We start from the raw sequence: 15120 nt of genomic DNA, 5'->3' as shown, positions 1-15120 counted from the left end.
TAGGTGCACCTACCTCGCTACCAATTGTTTTGGCACTGATTATAGTCCTCATTGGTTGTACCTATTATGGTTTTTTATATGTTAGAATAAACATTTTTTAAATATATACTTTGTGCATGAGTGTTTTTGTGGCAGACTCGGGTATACCACCGCATGCCTTGGTTGTTTAATCGTTTACTCCAGTGTGTACAGGGAATCCTATCTCGTCTGGACTCTCTACGGGCAGGACAAACCCCCCCTACGGAACCATCTGCGGCTCCTTCCCGCTCTGCAGCGGCTCCCGCGGCTCCTGCTGCCCCTCTAGCCGCCACTACTGGACTAAGAATACCTTCCCCAGATAAGTTTGACGGGTATCCAAAAAGATGTAGAGGGTTCCTTAACCAGTGTGCCATTCACTTTGAGTGTAACTCCTCAACATTCTCCTCAGAACGTACCAAGGTAGCCTTCATAATTTCACTACTTAGTGGGCAAGCCCTGGCCTGGGCCTCCCCGTTATGGGAGCACAATGACCCTTTGCTGGAGGACTCCGCGGCTTTTATTGACATGTTCCGGAAGGTTTTCGACGAACCGGGCAGAGTCTCATCTGCTGAATCTAGCCTCTTAACCCTGCGACAAGGTTCTATGTCTGTCGGGCAGTATGCCGTACAATTTCGGACCCTCTCCTCTGAGCTTCGATAGAACAATGAAGCACTCATTGCTTCCTTCTGGCAGGGTCTTACCGACCGAATCAAGGACGAATTGGCTACCAGAGAACTCACCTCGGAGTTGGAGGCCCTCGTTTCATTATGTATCAGGATCGATCTTCGTTTCAGAGAGAGAATTTCAGAAAGGTCCTCTACAAGACGGACTCCCCGTTTGGCTCCCGAATTTTAAAATCTAATATCTTCTACAGAAGAACCTATGCAGCTTGGCCGCTCTAGGCTAACGTCTGAAGAACGCGAGAGACGGTTCAAGCAGAGATTATGTCTGTATTGTGGGGAGTCTGGTCACGTTCTAAGTCTCTGCCCCAAGAGACCGGGAAACGCCTCCTCCTAGCCGGTAAGAGGGAGGCCGCCTTAGGAGTCACCATTTCCACTCCCTACTCCACCTCCAATCTCGAGTTTCTCATGCCTGTCCAGCTTTTGACCACTAAAGGACCCCATTGAATCTCTGCCTTCGTGGACTCCGGTGCCGCAGGAAATTTTATTTCAGCCTCTCTTGCTTCAGAGCTCCAATTAACCATTCAAGATCTGCCCCAACCGCTTACCCTCACTGCCGTGGATGGTAACCGTGTCAGCAACGGTGTCATCTCCAGCATCACGAGTGCGGTTCAATTGTTGGTAGGAGCCTTACATCAAGAGTGGATCCAATTCCTAGTGTTACCACAGTCTATTAACCCACTGATACTGGGTCTTCCTTGGCTCCGGACCCACTCTCCTCAATTTGACTGGGTTTGTGCGGAGGTTATTTCCTGGGGCCCGCAGTGTCATAAGCAATGTATCTCATCACCCTGCTTTCAAGTCTGTCATACTCAGACGAATTCTAAAACCTGTACATTACCTTCGGTCTATCTAGCCTTTAAGGACGTCTTCTCCAAACAAAGATCAGAGATTCTTCCACCCCATCGCCCGTGGGACTGTCCGATTGAATTAATTCCGGGAAAACAGATTCCTCGTGGTAGGACTTATCTCCTGTCCTTACCAGAGACCCAAGCTATGTCACAATACATATCTGAATACCTAGCCCGAGGGTTCATTAGAAAATCATCTTCACCAGCCGGAGCAGGATTCTTCTTTGTAAAAAAAAAAGACGGATCCTTACGCCCGTGTATAGATTATCGGCAACTAAATAAAATTACTATTAAGAACCATTATCCATTACCCCTTATTATGGACCTTTTCGACAAGATTAGTGGAGCCCGCATCTTTACCAAACTAGATCTCAGAGGGGCATATAATTTAGTACGGATCCGTCAAGGAGACGAGTGGAAGACATTGTTTAACACGCGGGACGGACATTTCGAATATCTAGTCATGCCATTCGGGCTTAGTAACGCCCCCGCAGTATTTCAATCCTTCGTTAATGAAATCTTCCAAGACTGTTTATATCACTTTGTCGTTGTCTATTTGGATGACATCCTAATCTTTTCCCAAGACATTGCCTCCCATCGACACCACGTTAAGGAAGTCTTACTCCGATTACGAGCTAATCAACTCTTCTGCAAATTAGAAAAGTGTATCTTTGAAGTGGAACAAATCTCTTTCCTTGGGTACATTGTTTCCGGAGCAGGATTAAGCATGGACCCACTAAAGGTGTCTGCCATTACCAACTGGCCTCTTCCCCAGGGCACCAAGGCCATCCAAAGGTTTATTGGATTCGCCAATTATTACAGACAATTTGTTAAAGGGTTCTCCTCCATTATTGCACCAATAACTGCGCTGACACGAAAATCAGCCAATCCCAGGAATTGGTCTTCAGACGCCCTAAAGGCATTTAATCTCCTGAAACAGGCCTTTTCATCCGCTCCAGCCCTTTCTCAACCGGATCAATCTGAACCCTTTTTTCTAGAAGTTGACGTCTCTGCTATAGGTGTTGGGGCAGTACTCTTCCAAAAATCCAAAAACGGTTCTCATTTACCTTGCGGGTTCTTTTCCAAATTTTTTTTATCCCACGAGAAGAATTATGGAATTGGTGACAAAGAGTTACTAGCTATCAAGGCTGCCCTAGAGGAGTGGCGACACTTACTTGAAGGTTCACGTCATCCAGTAACGGTTCTTACCGATCATAAGAACCTGCTTTATATCAGCGAGGCTCGATGCCTCAATCCACGCCAAGCTCGATGGGCATCATTCTTCGCATCTTTGACATCATCCTGACCTACCACCCAGGATCCAAGAACATCCGAGCTGATGCTCTATCTCGATCTTTTGACAACACGGATCTCTGTACTTCCCCGGAACCCCTACCCATTCTAAATCCGACCAGGGTTATCGCCCTTACCAAAACCACGGCCAAGACACCCCCAAGGGGCTGTTCCTTTTTAGAGCCTAATTTACGAATTAAAGCTCTCCGATGGGCGCATTCCTCTAAATTGGCGGTAAACGCTGGTGTTAAGAAAACTTTTGAATTTCTTCGTCGGAGATATTGGTGGCCGACACTACATTCAGATGTACGAAGTTTTGTGGCTTCTTGTGATACTTGTGCCCGTTGTAAGAACCCCAGAATGGCCCCTTCTGGGCTCCTTCAACCACTTCCCATTCCAGATTTCCCTTGGCAAAGCATATCCATGGATTTCATCACAGATCTTCCCCCCAGCAATGGATGCACCACTATTTGGGTTGTTGTGGACAGATTTTCTAAAATGGCCCACTTTATACCTTTGTCTGCTCTACCATCTGCTTCTCAGTTAGCTTCTATCTTCATTAAAGAAATATTTAGACTTCATGGATGTCCTCGTGAGATCATCTCTGACCGTGGAGTGCAATTCGTTTCCAAATTCTGGAGGGCCTTTTGTAAAATACTTGGGTCTGACCTCAAGTTTTCATCAGGTTATCATCCGCAAACCAATGGTCAAACGGAGCGGGTTAACCAGGATCTTGAAGTCTTCTTACGATGTTTTTCTTCAGATAACCAAACAGAATGGGCTAATCTCTTACCCTGGGCGGAGTTTTCTCACAATATTCATCATCACGAGTCTACTGGTGCCTCTCCATTTTTTATTGTTTATGGTTCCCAACCCACCCTCCCAGATTTTTCCAGCCAAGGTTCCTCGTCAGTTCCCGCAGTGGAGGATGTCATGCGGAACTTTTCTCAGATTTGGTCTAACACGAAAGCTAGACTCCAAGAGACTTCCCAACGCTATAAGCAAGCAGCAGACCGCCATCGGAGACTGGTCCCTCTTTTACAGGTTCACGACAAAGTATGGTTATCCACACGTTACCTTAAGTTGAGAGTACCTTCTCAAAAATTGGCTCCCCGTTATATTGGTCCCTTTTCCATAACACATGTGATCAATGCAGTAACCTACAGACTCCGGTTACCTCCTTCCCTGAAGATCCACAATGTCTTTCATGTCTCTCTTCTCAAACCACTTGTACTCAATAAATTTCATCAGTCACCTCATAGTCCAGCTCCTGTACGTACTACGGAAGGTGAAGAATTTGAAGTTAGTCGTATCCTGGATTTCCGTATCATCCATGGACGGAACCAATTCTTAGTACATTGGAAAGGCTTTGGGCCAGAAGAAAGATCCTGGGTGCAAAAAGAAGATCTCCATGCCCCACGGTTATTAAAACAGTTCCTCGAACAAAGATCTATCCAACAAAGTAGGGGAGGAGGTACTGTCAGAAGCCGTCTCCGTGCTATGCCTGCCGCACAGAGACGGACGTCTGCTTCTGTGACAGAGCGCTCGGTTGCCAGGCACATGGAGAGTGCCAGAGTATTAGGTCTCATCCTAGCTCCAGCGTTCCTGTGTACCGTTCCAGCGCTTCCTGTGTATTACCCGGCTTGTTACTTACTACTCCTGTTCTGTGCTCCCTGTGAACTTGACCTCGGCTTGATATTTGATTCTTCCTCCTGTGCTTCTGACCCCGACCCAGCTACCCTGACTACGGCTTTGAACTTTCCCTTGGACATCTCCTGAATTCACGGTTTGGACCCGGCCTGTACGACACCGCTTTCATCTACTGCTTCACTGATTACTCCCTTGGAGGACCGCGACCTGCGTGTTCCCGCAGCTAAGACCACACTTCCTTGCGGGGGTCCCTGGTGAAAACCAGGAACACGTTAGACACCGCACCTCTTGGGTGAGTAGTGCCAAAATCAGTAAGCAAATACCCTAAATCTGTGACAGACACGCTGAAAAACCTGGGTCTTGGTGCAGTATGAATAGTCCAACCACAAAATCCCAGGTCTAAAATCCCGGGACTTAGACCCGGGATTTTGCGAGGGGTAATTCCCGGGTTGGACCCCGCTCGCCTGCAGTATGAATGGTGCAACCCGGGTAATTCCCGGGTCTCACCATTCATACTGTAAAAAAAAAAAAATTGCAAAGTAAAAAAAAATGATTTTAATTAATAAAAAATACATAACAAATGTTTACTTTAACTTATTTTCAGCCAGCGGTGTCTCCGGTGCGTTGCCGGCTGTCAGGGGGACCTCTGGGTACTAAAATGATGTCATTACTAATGGACTAGAAATTACGTCATTTTAGTACCCAGAGATCCCCCTGACAGCCGGCAACGCACCGGAGACACCGCTGGCTGAAAATAAGTTAAGTAAACATTTGTTATGTATTTTTTTTTAATGAAAACATTTTTTTACACTTTTTTTTTTCTAAAACCCGGGTCGGGCAGGTGCAGTATGAACCCGCGCGACCCGGAAATCTTCTTATCTATACTGCCCTGTGCCCCGGCAATATCCCGGGTTAACAACCCGGGATATTGCCGGGGCGGCAGTATGAAGTGGTATTAGTGGATTGTTGTTAAACTGTCATACTGTAACTTAGCTTCTAAATAAAGACATAATTTGCAGCACTTGCAGTGTATCATGGTTTGTGTGAGTGAACGGTGTCTACCAAAGGCTGAACATCCTACAGTGTTCCCTGGTACGTATGGAAATACTTCCAACAAGGCAGATATCCTAATATACCAATGGTCTCTTTAATTAATGTAACACCAGGCACCACAGGCACAAAACCCACATATGGTCCAGGAATAGCAATTACAGGTAAGCACAATGGACACGAGAGTCGTACGTACAATACAATGCTAGTCCTATTATGGGCATCTTTGAAATTTCAAATAAAGGCTTATGCTTTCCTGGTAGTGCAAAGCCCCAGTGCCTGCCAGCAGGGCACTGGTCCGGCTTCACTGTCACCTTGCTTTTGGCAAGCACACAGAATCACCAGACCTGGGGTAACTGTAGCCATAGGAATAGGAACAAGGGTCGTTGCAGTCCTTCTTCCAATCTTCATCCTCCGTCAGCTGCCCGGAGCCATCACCTTCTACAGCAGCCAGATATTTCTGGGAAGAGCCTCAGGCTGTAGGGGTGTGTTGACTGTCTGCTGTGTTTCAGGATATTAAGGTATAGGAATACAATACACATTTCATAATTAAGATTACATCAGGCACAGAAAGCCACCCTGTTGTGCTTGGAAATACACTATGAAACATCTAGTTTGTATGTATCTCAAAGCACAATATTTCAACAAATTTTTGTTAGCCTGTAATGTGTTACTAACTTTCAATGTTAATAGCAGGGCTAAATATACACAATCTATATAAATGGTTACAGCATAATGTAATGTTGTTTTTTCAGTCCATTGTGTTTTGAAACAGAACACTTGCCAGACTAGTTTTTTACAGAGGACAGGTCACTAGCCCTAGCTAGATCTCCTGTTGTTTATGTTAACAAAGAGAGGTAATGTTAAGGCAAATTTGGTGAAATGTGAAAATCAATTTATTGATGTATGTTTCTACAAATCGAGAATACACATACACTTACCCTTTTGCCATAAGTGAATAATAAGTTTCAGACAAACATGAATACATGATCTACAGTGTAATAGATAATGTTACACCATCTCATATATGAACAATCTTAAGGCTCATATCCAACCACAGTATGGTGCTGAGCACAGACATGCTATGGAAATGAAAACAGACATACTGAATCCCCATTGTTAATGTGTGCTAGGGCAGACACTCTAGGGCAGTGATGGGCAAACTACGGCCCGCGGGCCAGATCCGGCCCACTTTGCACTTCTATCGGGCCCGTTATTATGCTGTGAATTATTCAAATATAAATACAGAAACTAAATACATCCCTGTGCGAGACATGCAATTGTCGAAGTCAGTAAATTGGATAAAGTCATTTCAATTAAAGTCTAGCAAACTTGGTTGTCTTTGTCTGAAAAGATGCGTACGGTACGCTATGACGTACAAGGGCACGCTACGGCGTGAAAGGGCGTACGCATCCACTACACGTGGCAGCAACAGTAATTGGTCTTTTACCATACATTCGCACAAACACGCATACTTATAAAATAGTACACATTATTGGTAGTAGCAACACATAGTCGGTTATGTCGAAATATAGTAGTATTTATATGTTATATCAGAGTTACATGCATATTCGTGAAATACACAGAACGAGTTAAAGGAATAACATCATGAGTGGTATCATAATGAACCTTGTTACATATCCTAGTGTTTGGTGCGCTCTGCGAGGGAATCGCAGAGTGCATACACAAGTTATGAATGATAAGGAATTATGAACTACTTAAGACTAAGGAATTCTGGCGGGAAGAGCAGAGCATACCCCCTGCAGAGATGACCCCCTCCTTTGGATTCCTTAGGATGAACCAGCCAATGATTGACGACCCCTTGGACATTCCTGAGACCCGGACCAATAGATGCAAGCCATACCATCTTCATTGTATTACTGTATTTGATTGTGTATATAAGCAGCAGCTTGTGATCCAGAGTGCAGACTTCTTGTCCCCAGACTTCAGGATTGAATGACTGCACTGGATCCAGAGCGCCTGCGATAAGTAACGGCTGTATTTACTATTACTTCGCTTGAGCATATTTTTTCCACTTATTGCGAATAAATCTTTGTGCGTTGGAAACACAAATCGAGGTTCGACAATCGTTATTGGTTAGCGACAATACGCACATAACAATTGGGGGCTCGTGAGCTTTGGAGGTTTCGTTGCCGATGATACGCAAGACCAACGGATTTCGGTTCCTCAACAAAGGGTGGAGACGCGTCATAAACGGGTAAGAACGCATGATGTTCAAAACCTGAATTTTACTCTGTGTTGCGAAACCGAATGTCCGTTTTGCATTATCTAGGGCACGCTAACTAGAACCTAGGGACAAAAGAGAAAACTGTTTCTTTTTTCTGTCATTGTGCGTTTTAACTGTATTGCATTGTTTAGCGTATGTGTACTTCCTGCTGTGCGTACGCGAACTTCCGGTAAACTTGCCACGTGGTTAAACAATCGTTTTGATAGTTATTATACATGCATAGTATAATTACTTGTGAAAGCCTCTGAGACATTATTACTATTGTTGGGAACTTTTGATTTTCTGCGCAGAAAAGGTGTATAGTGTGTGATGTTGTAACGTAGATACACTGTTTTATTGTTGAGGTGCTCAGTTGCTGTCTGACGAGGCGGATTGCCCAACTGAAGGACGGTATACATGGCAGGTATACCGAATGCGAAAACTGGGTTTTCGCAAAGCGCTACCAATAGATCGCAAGGTTTGCTAATAATTAGTATTGGTAGGCAGTGCGATCCGGTCGCACCGTTAGTGCGAATTGGTGAAGCAGCTAGGAGGAATTATACTGGAAAGGCAGGTTGATTGTATCGACTTTGCGCTCCCAGCGATAATAAACTCAGCAGATTTTGTGGTTTAGCCAGGGTATTGAGGAGCTGATAGCCCTTGGGGCCCACAGTGATATTTCTGTATTAGGGAAAAGCGAGTGAGCGCGGCTAAAGGAAATACGTTCACCGAGGATTATAGATCTCTAGCGGTGAGTATAGCAACAGAGTTGAAATTATTAGGTGGAAAGAACAGAGCATTGCGGTGTGTCTGTATTTCACATTTGGCCGGAAGGAACAGAACATTGCGGTGTGTCTGTGTTCCGGGTAGAAGGTATATTGTTCAACATGGGTGCTAAGCATACGCTAGAGATGGTCAGTGTACTGCCTAAGGAAGGCCCTATTGGTTCAGCGAGGTTTCTCATGTGTAAGAAATATGGTGCATATGCAACTGTGTATTGTGACACGTGGGTCGGGATGACCAAAGCTTGTGATAGGCCTTTCCCAACAATAGGGAGTTTTAATGCAGAGGTACTGAATACTGTAAAAGATAAAATATGGTTGATCAAGTCAACGAAAAAGAGAAATAGACATAATGATTGTTTAAAATTGTGGCAAATGGAAGGTAACACGTGGCAGAGCAGCGAATGCAAACCGGAAATAGGCGTGGCGAAAAGCGCGCGCAAGGCGGATGTAACCATTGAGAAGCGTGGCGAACTCAGCGCAAGCGCGCCCCCGCCACCTTATGTGGCGGGAGGGGTAAGTACAGCCGTTGTTAAAACTGAAAATAGAAAAATTACTAAGTTGTACCCTGTTTTAAATCAGTTTCAATCAAGTGTATCTGAAAACGAAGATGAACCCACTGTGATTTCGGCCATTGCCCATGCTGTTAATGTACTAGAGGCTCAGCGCAAGTATGAGAAAATGGCTGAGATAGGTGAGAGTAGCGTGATCACTAGGAGTGAAAGTGTTCTAAATCTAGGGCCTGTAAATCCTGTAGCGTCCCCTGAAGTTAGTGTACCAGAGGGTGTGTTCCCGGTCCGCACAATATCAGTTCCCAATGGGAAACCGGATAAGGATGGTGTAGTTCCTTTAAGAAATGTTACAATGCATTGTCCCTGGACTAGATCAGAATTACGTTCCATTATGACTGAATTCCCAGATCCTAGAAAAGAGTTAGCTAAATGTCAAAAATTTGTTAAAGACTTAGGGAATGCTCATGAACCAACCAGTAAGGATTGGCGGGTAGTGTTGAGGGCGTGTCTTCCTCCCAATACTAACATACAAAAATTTATTGGAGATTGTTTGTTGGAGGAAGATGACACCCTGACTGATGAGATTAACCAACGGAATATAGAACAAATTGTCAAACACTTAGCCATCTGTTTTCCAGTAGTAGTAAATTGGAGTAAGATTTTCACCATTAAACAAAAGGATAGTGAAACTGCCTCAGATTACTTTGCTAGAGCTATAACAGCGATTGCACGATTTACTGGGATATCCAACATAAGTGAGGACCCACATCACAGAGAGGTAGCTGTAGGGGTACTGATGGATGGCCTTAGGGAAAATTTAAAAACGAGAGTACAAACCACATTACCTAATTGGAGAGGTGTCACGGTAGACTTCCTTAGGGAGTCTGCTGTGGAGCATGACAAGAACCTTTTTAGAAAAAGGGAAGAGAAAAGTGATAGGTTAATGACGGTGAGTATACAGGCTCTAGAAGGGGTGCATACACGACCACCAGCATACAACCCATATAACAGGAAACCTAAAGTGATCAGGTGTTTCAACTGTAACGAGGAAGGACATTACAGGAGAGATTGTAATAAAGAAAGACTCAATACACATAGGGGTGGGTCACATAGATATCCTCCAAGAAAGGATTCACATAGACTAGAAGACTCACATCTACCCGCGCATATTACGGCAGCAAATGCTGCGCGGGAAATCAATAGTCAGCGCTAGGGGTCAGGTCATACCTGTAGTCTACAGCCAGTGAGGTTAACTGAGAGTCAGAGTGAAGAACCAACAATGATAGTTGACATAGCTGGCAGGAAACAAACTTTTCTTGTAGATACAGGGGCGGCCCGATCTGTGATAACCTCTCCTTTTAATCTACAGGTGACCAGCAAAACTATTCCAGCTATGGGGGTGACGGGAAAAGTGTTACATTATCCTCTAACTAAACCCGCCGAAGTTACTATCGGGCCTCTGCATACTAAGCATTCGTTTCTCTTGGCTGCAGCGGCTCCTACTAACTTGCTAGGGAGAGACTTGTTATGTTAAATGGGATGTGTCATATACTGTACTTCAGATGGTGTGTTCCTAGATATACCCGAGAAGGTTGCACACGAGGTACAGGACATCATGGACACCCCTCCAAGGTTAATGTTACACTCTCCTGTTATAGAACAAAGTCCATCTCAAGTAAAGGGGATGTTGCTGGAAATACCAGGTTCCCTATGGACCAGAGATGGACAGGACACTGGACTGATGGCAAACGTAGCCCCTGTCATGGTCAATCTAAAAAGTGGTAGGGTAGCTCCAAAAATCCCACAGTATCCATTAAAACCGGAGGTGGAACTAGGGGTATATCCTGTTATTGAGAGGCTGTTACAACAAGGGATTTTAATTCGTACAGCCAGTACAGCAAATAGTCCCATTTTCCCTGTGAAGAAGAGTGGGGGGAGGGGCTATAGATTAGTCCAGGACTTAAGGGGAATTAACAAAGTTGTTGAGAGCCAATTCCCCGTAGTGCCGAATCCAGCTGTCATCCTCATGCAGATTCCACCGTCTGCCAGTCATTTTACTGTCATTGATCTATGTTCTGCTTTCTTTTCAGTCCCTCTTCACCCTGACTGCCAATACCTTTTTGCATTCTCCTACAGGGGAGTGCAATACACATGGACCAGACTACCCCAGGGGTTCATTGACAGCCCCAGTATTTTCTCCCAAGCCTTACATGACTGTTTGCAATCCTTTCAACCCCACAATGGGTCTGTTCTAATTCAATATGTGTTGCCACGATTCCAAGCAAAGTGGTGATTGTGTCTGAAGTCTATTTTTGACATTGTGGTTTGAACATGTCCTAGACTAGGAAGTGTTGTGGCCCACAAATCTAACATTTAAGGACCCTACTTTGACAACATTTACAGAGGTTACTAAATAATATATAGGATTAAGTTCACATAACATGTTGAACTTGCCCAATACAAAATCCTAACACGTGGACCAAGAAAAGAGAGCATACATGGTAAACACACAAATATACCTAATCTTATAAAGTTCAAAACCACAAAATAGAGAGTGTGTGTTAAGGGGAAGGGCTGTATGTGGCTAATGTCAAAATAAGCAAGGATGGCTACAATAGATAGTACAAGTATACATGTACCTAAATGGGCCCCAAAGGACTATGGAGTGATTGTTGTCTATGACAAGAGGAAGAGCAGCAGTGTAGTAAGCAGCGGATACTTCTTTGTGACTGATTGCTGACACTATTGCAGGGTCAGATTTATTATTAACAGACATTATTAAATATTGGCAGCACAATACATAGCAAGTAAGACAATGGTCTTTGAGAGAAAGTTCCTTGGATGATGAGCAAACAATCAGGGCCAAGTGAAGAAACACATAGGCAGGGTTGTAGCATTGGATACATACTTCAACGTGTAATAAGACACACAATTCAGAACTATAAAATGCATGTCATCTGTGGCTGTTGAATATAAAGGAAAACATTACTACACCAATATTAGCTCACATCTAACTTTACAGCATGTACTTAGTTTATTCCTTGGTGCACATGAAGATGGCCACTGTAACCTAACATGCCAAGTGTCTTGTAAGGCTCAACACAGTACTCTCTGTAATAGTGGCTTGTGGGTTTCAGCTATATCTTGGTTTAGGAATGTGGTTTGTGGTGGTTTGTGTCACGATCTGCCCTCAGCTTATGCATTACATGCTGCTTTGCATGGCAGCTCCTGCCCTCTGTGTCCTATTATTGTATTGTATTGCAGCAGTACCTCTGATTACCAGAGGTGCTGCTATTATGCCTTTCTTGTTTGCCTTAGGGGTTAACTTGTTCACCAATTATCCCATGCACCTGGGTGTGGTTTTCACTTTATATACCTGTCACTCCCAGCACACAGGGCTGGTTATTGTTGTCCCATCCTGTGATGTCCTTTCCTGTTGTCCAATCCTGATGTAATCTCCTGTTGTTTCCTCTCGGCACTCCAAATCTGTTTATGCTCCAGTTCCTGTTCTCTGCGAAGAGACCCAATCTGCCAGCTCCAGCCGCCTGTCCAGAGGCACCCACTCCCTCTGTCTCCTGTGCCAAGGTGCCAGCCTCTGTCTCCTGTGCCGAGGTGCCAGCCTTTGTCTCCTTTGCCGAGGTGCCAGCATCTGCCTCCAGCTCTGAGGTCACATCATCTGCCTCCAGCTCTGAGGTCACATCATCTGCCTCCAGCTCTGAGGTCACATCATCTGCCTCCAGCTCTGAGGTCACATCATCTGCCTCCAGCTCTGAGGTCACATCATCTGCCTCCAGCTTGGAGTCTGCTGCCACTGTGTCCGGTCCTGAGCCTGCTGCCACTGTGTCCGGTCCCGAGTCTCCTGCCACTGTGTCCAGTTCCGAGTCTTCTGCCACTGTGTCCGGTTCCGAGTCTTCTGCCACTGTGTCCAGTTCCGAGTCTCCTGCCACTGTGTCCAGTTCCGAGTCTCCTTCCACTGTGTCCAGTTCCGAGTCTCCTGCCACTGTGTCCAGTTCCGAGTCTCCTGCCACTGTGTCCAGTTCCGAGTCTCCTGCCACTGTGTCCAGTTCCGAGTCTCCTGCCACTGTGTCCAGTTCCGAGTCTCCTGCCACTGTGTCCAGTTCCGAGTCTCCTGCCACTGTGTCCAGTTCCGAGTCTCCTGCCACTGTGTCCAGTTCCGAGTCTCCTGCCACTGTGTCCAGTTCCGAGTCTCCTGCCACTGTGTCCAGTTCTGAGTCTCCTGCCACTGTCTCCAGTTCAGAGTCTTCAGCCGCTGTCTCTGTTCCTGAGTTCCAGTCTGCTCCAGAGGGGGCGCTGCCCTTCCAGTCTGCTCCAGAGGGGGCGCTGCCCTTCCAGTCTGCTCCAGAGGGGGCGCTGCCCTTCCAGTCTGCTCCAGAGGGGGCGCTGCCCTTCCAGTCTGCTCCAGAGGGGGCGCTGCCCTTCCAGTCAACTCCAGAGGGGGCGCTGCCCTTCCAGTCTGCTCCAGAGGGGGCGCTGCCCTTCCAGTCTTCTCCAGAGGGGGCGCTGCCCTTCCAGTCTGCTCCAGAGGGGGCGCTGCCCTTCCAGTCTGCTCCAGAGGGGTCGCTGCCCTTCCAGCCTGCTCCAGAGGGGGCGCTGCCCTTCCAGTCTGCTCCAGAGGGGTCGCTGCCCTTCCAGCCTGCTCCAGAGGGGGCGCTGCCCTTCCAGCCTGCTCCAGAGGGGTCGCTGCCCTTCCAGCCTGCTCCAGAGGGGTCGCTGCCCTTCCAGCCTGCTCCAGAGGGGGCGCTGCCCTTCCAGCCTGCTCCAGAGGGGGCGCTGCCCTTCCAGTCTGCTCCAGAGGGGGCGCTGCCCTTCCAGTCTGCTCCAGAGGGGGCGCTGCCTTTCCAGTCTGCTCCAGAGGGGGCGCTGCCCTTCCAGTCAACTCCAGAGGGGGCGCTGCCCTTACCGTCGGCTCCAGAGGGGGCGCTGCCCTTACCGTCTCCTCCAGAGGGGGCGCTGCCCTTAAAGACTTCTCCAGAGGGGGTCCTGTCCCTTCAGTCTGCTCCAGAAGAGTTGCCAGTCCATGCGGTCCAGCCCGAGTTGCCAGTCTATGCGGTCCAGCCCGAGTTGCCAGTCCATGCGGTCCAGCCCGAGTTGCCAGTCCATGCGGTCCAGCCCGAGTTGCCAGTCCATGCGGTCCAGCCCGAAGCCAGCTCCCAAGCCTGCCGCCCAGTCCGGGCCAGCTCCCAAGCCTGCCGCCCAGTCCGGGCCAGCTCCTAAGCCTGCCGCCCAGTCCGGGCCAGTTCCCAAGCCTGCCGCCCAGTCCGGGCCAGCTCCCAAGTCTGCCGCCCAGTCCGGGCCTGCTCCCAAGTCTGCCGCCCAGTCCGGGCCTGCTTCCAAGTCTGCCGCCCAGTCCGGGCCTGCTCCCAAGTCTGCCGCCCAGTCCGGGCCTGCTCCCAAGTCTGCCGCCCAGTCCGGGCCTGCTGCCAAGCCTGCCGCCCAGTCCGGGTCTCCTGTCGGGCCTGCTGCCAAGTCGTCTGCCAAGTCCGAGCCATCTGTTACCGAGGATGCCAAGTCTGAACCGTCACCTTTCTTTGAGGGGCATCCTTCCCAACTTAATGCCCTTCTGAGGTTATTTGCTTCAAAGATCCCCTCCACACCAAGCCTTGTTAGTAGCCCTAAGAGACAGGTGTTATTTCTAATATCCCATTTTAGGGGAGAGGCATTAGATTGGGCAAACCCATTTATTGAGACGGATCACCCCATTTTATCGGACTTTCAATCCTTTATTGAGGCAGTTTTCAACAAGTTCGTAACTGTCCCTGCTATACCATCTTGCGTGGCCTCTGCAATATCACCAGTACCACCCATCTCACCTGGCCAAGAGATACCTTTGTGCTCCACTCAGTTGGCTCAGGCCCCAATTCTGAGAAAGTCCCGTCAGAGAGGAGGACGTAAGAGGAGAGGAGGTTCTGCAGTTCTTGAACTGGCAACTGGCATGGTCTCCTTTGCCTTTCCGCCCTTGGACGAGGACTTTTCTGCCGGGCCCCCAATTCTGGACTATGATTCCGATGAATTCAGACATTTCTGGTAATTAGGCGT

The sequence above is a fragment of the Mixophyes fleayi genome, chromosome 4 (genome assembly GCF_038048845.1).
Source record: "Mixophyes fleayi isolate aMixFle1 chromosome 4, aMixFle1.hap1, whole genome shotgun sequence".
In the NCBI taxonomy this organism is placed as follows: domain Eukaryota; kingdom Metazoa; phylum Chordata; class Amphibia; order Anura; family Limnodynastidae; genus Mixophyes; species Mixophyes fleayi.
Note: the sequence above shows the minus strand (reverse complement) of the source record.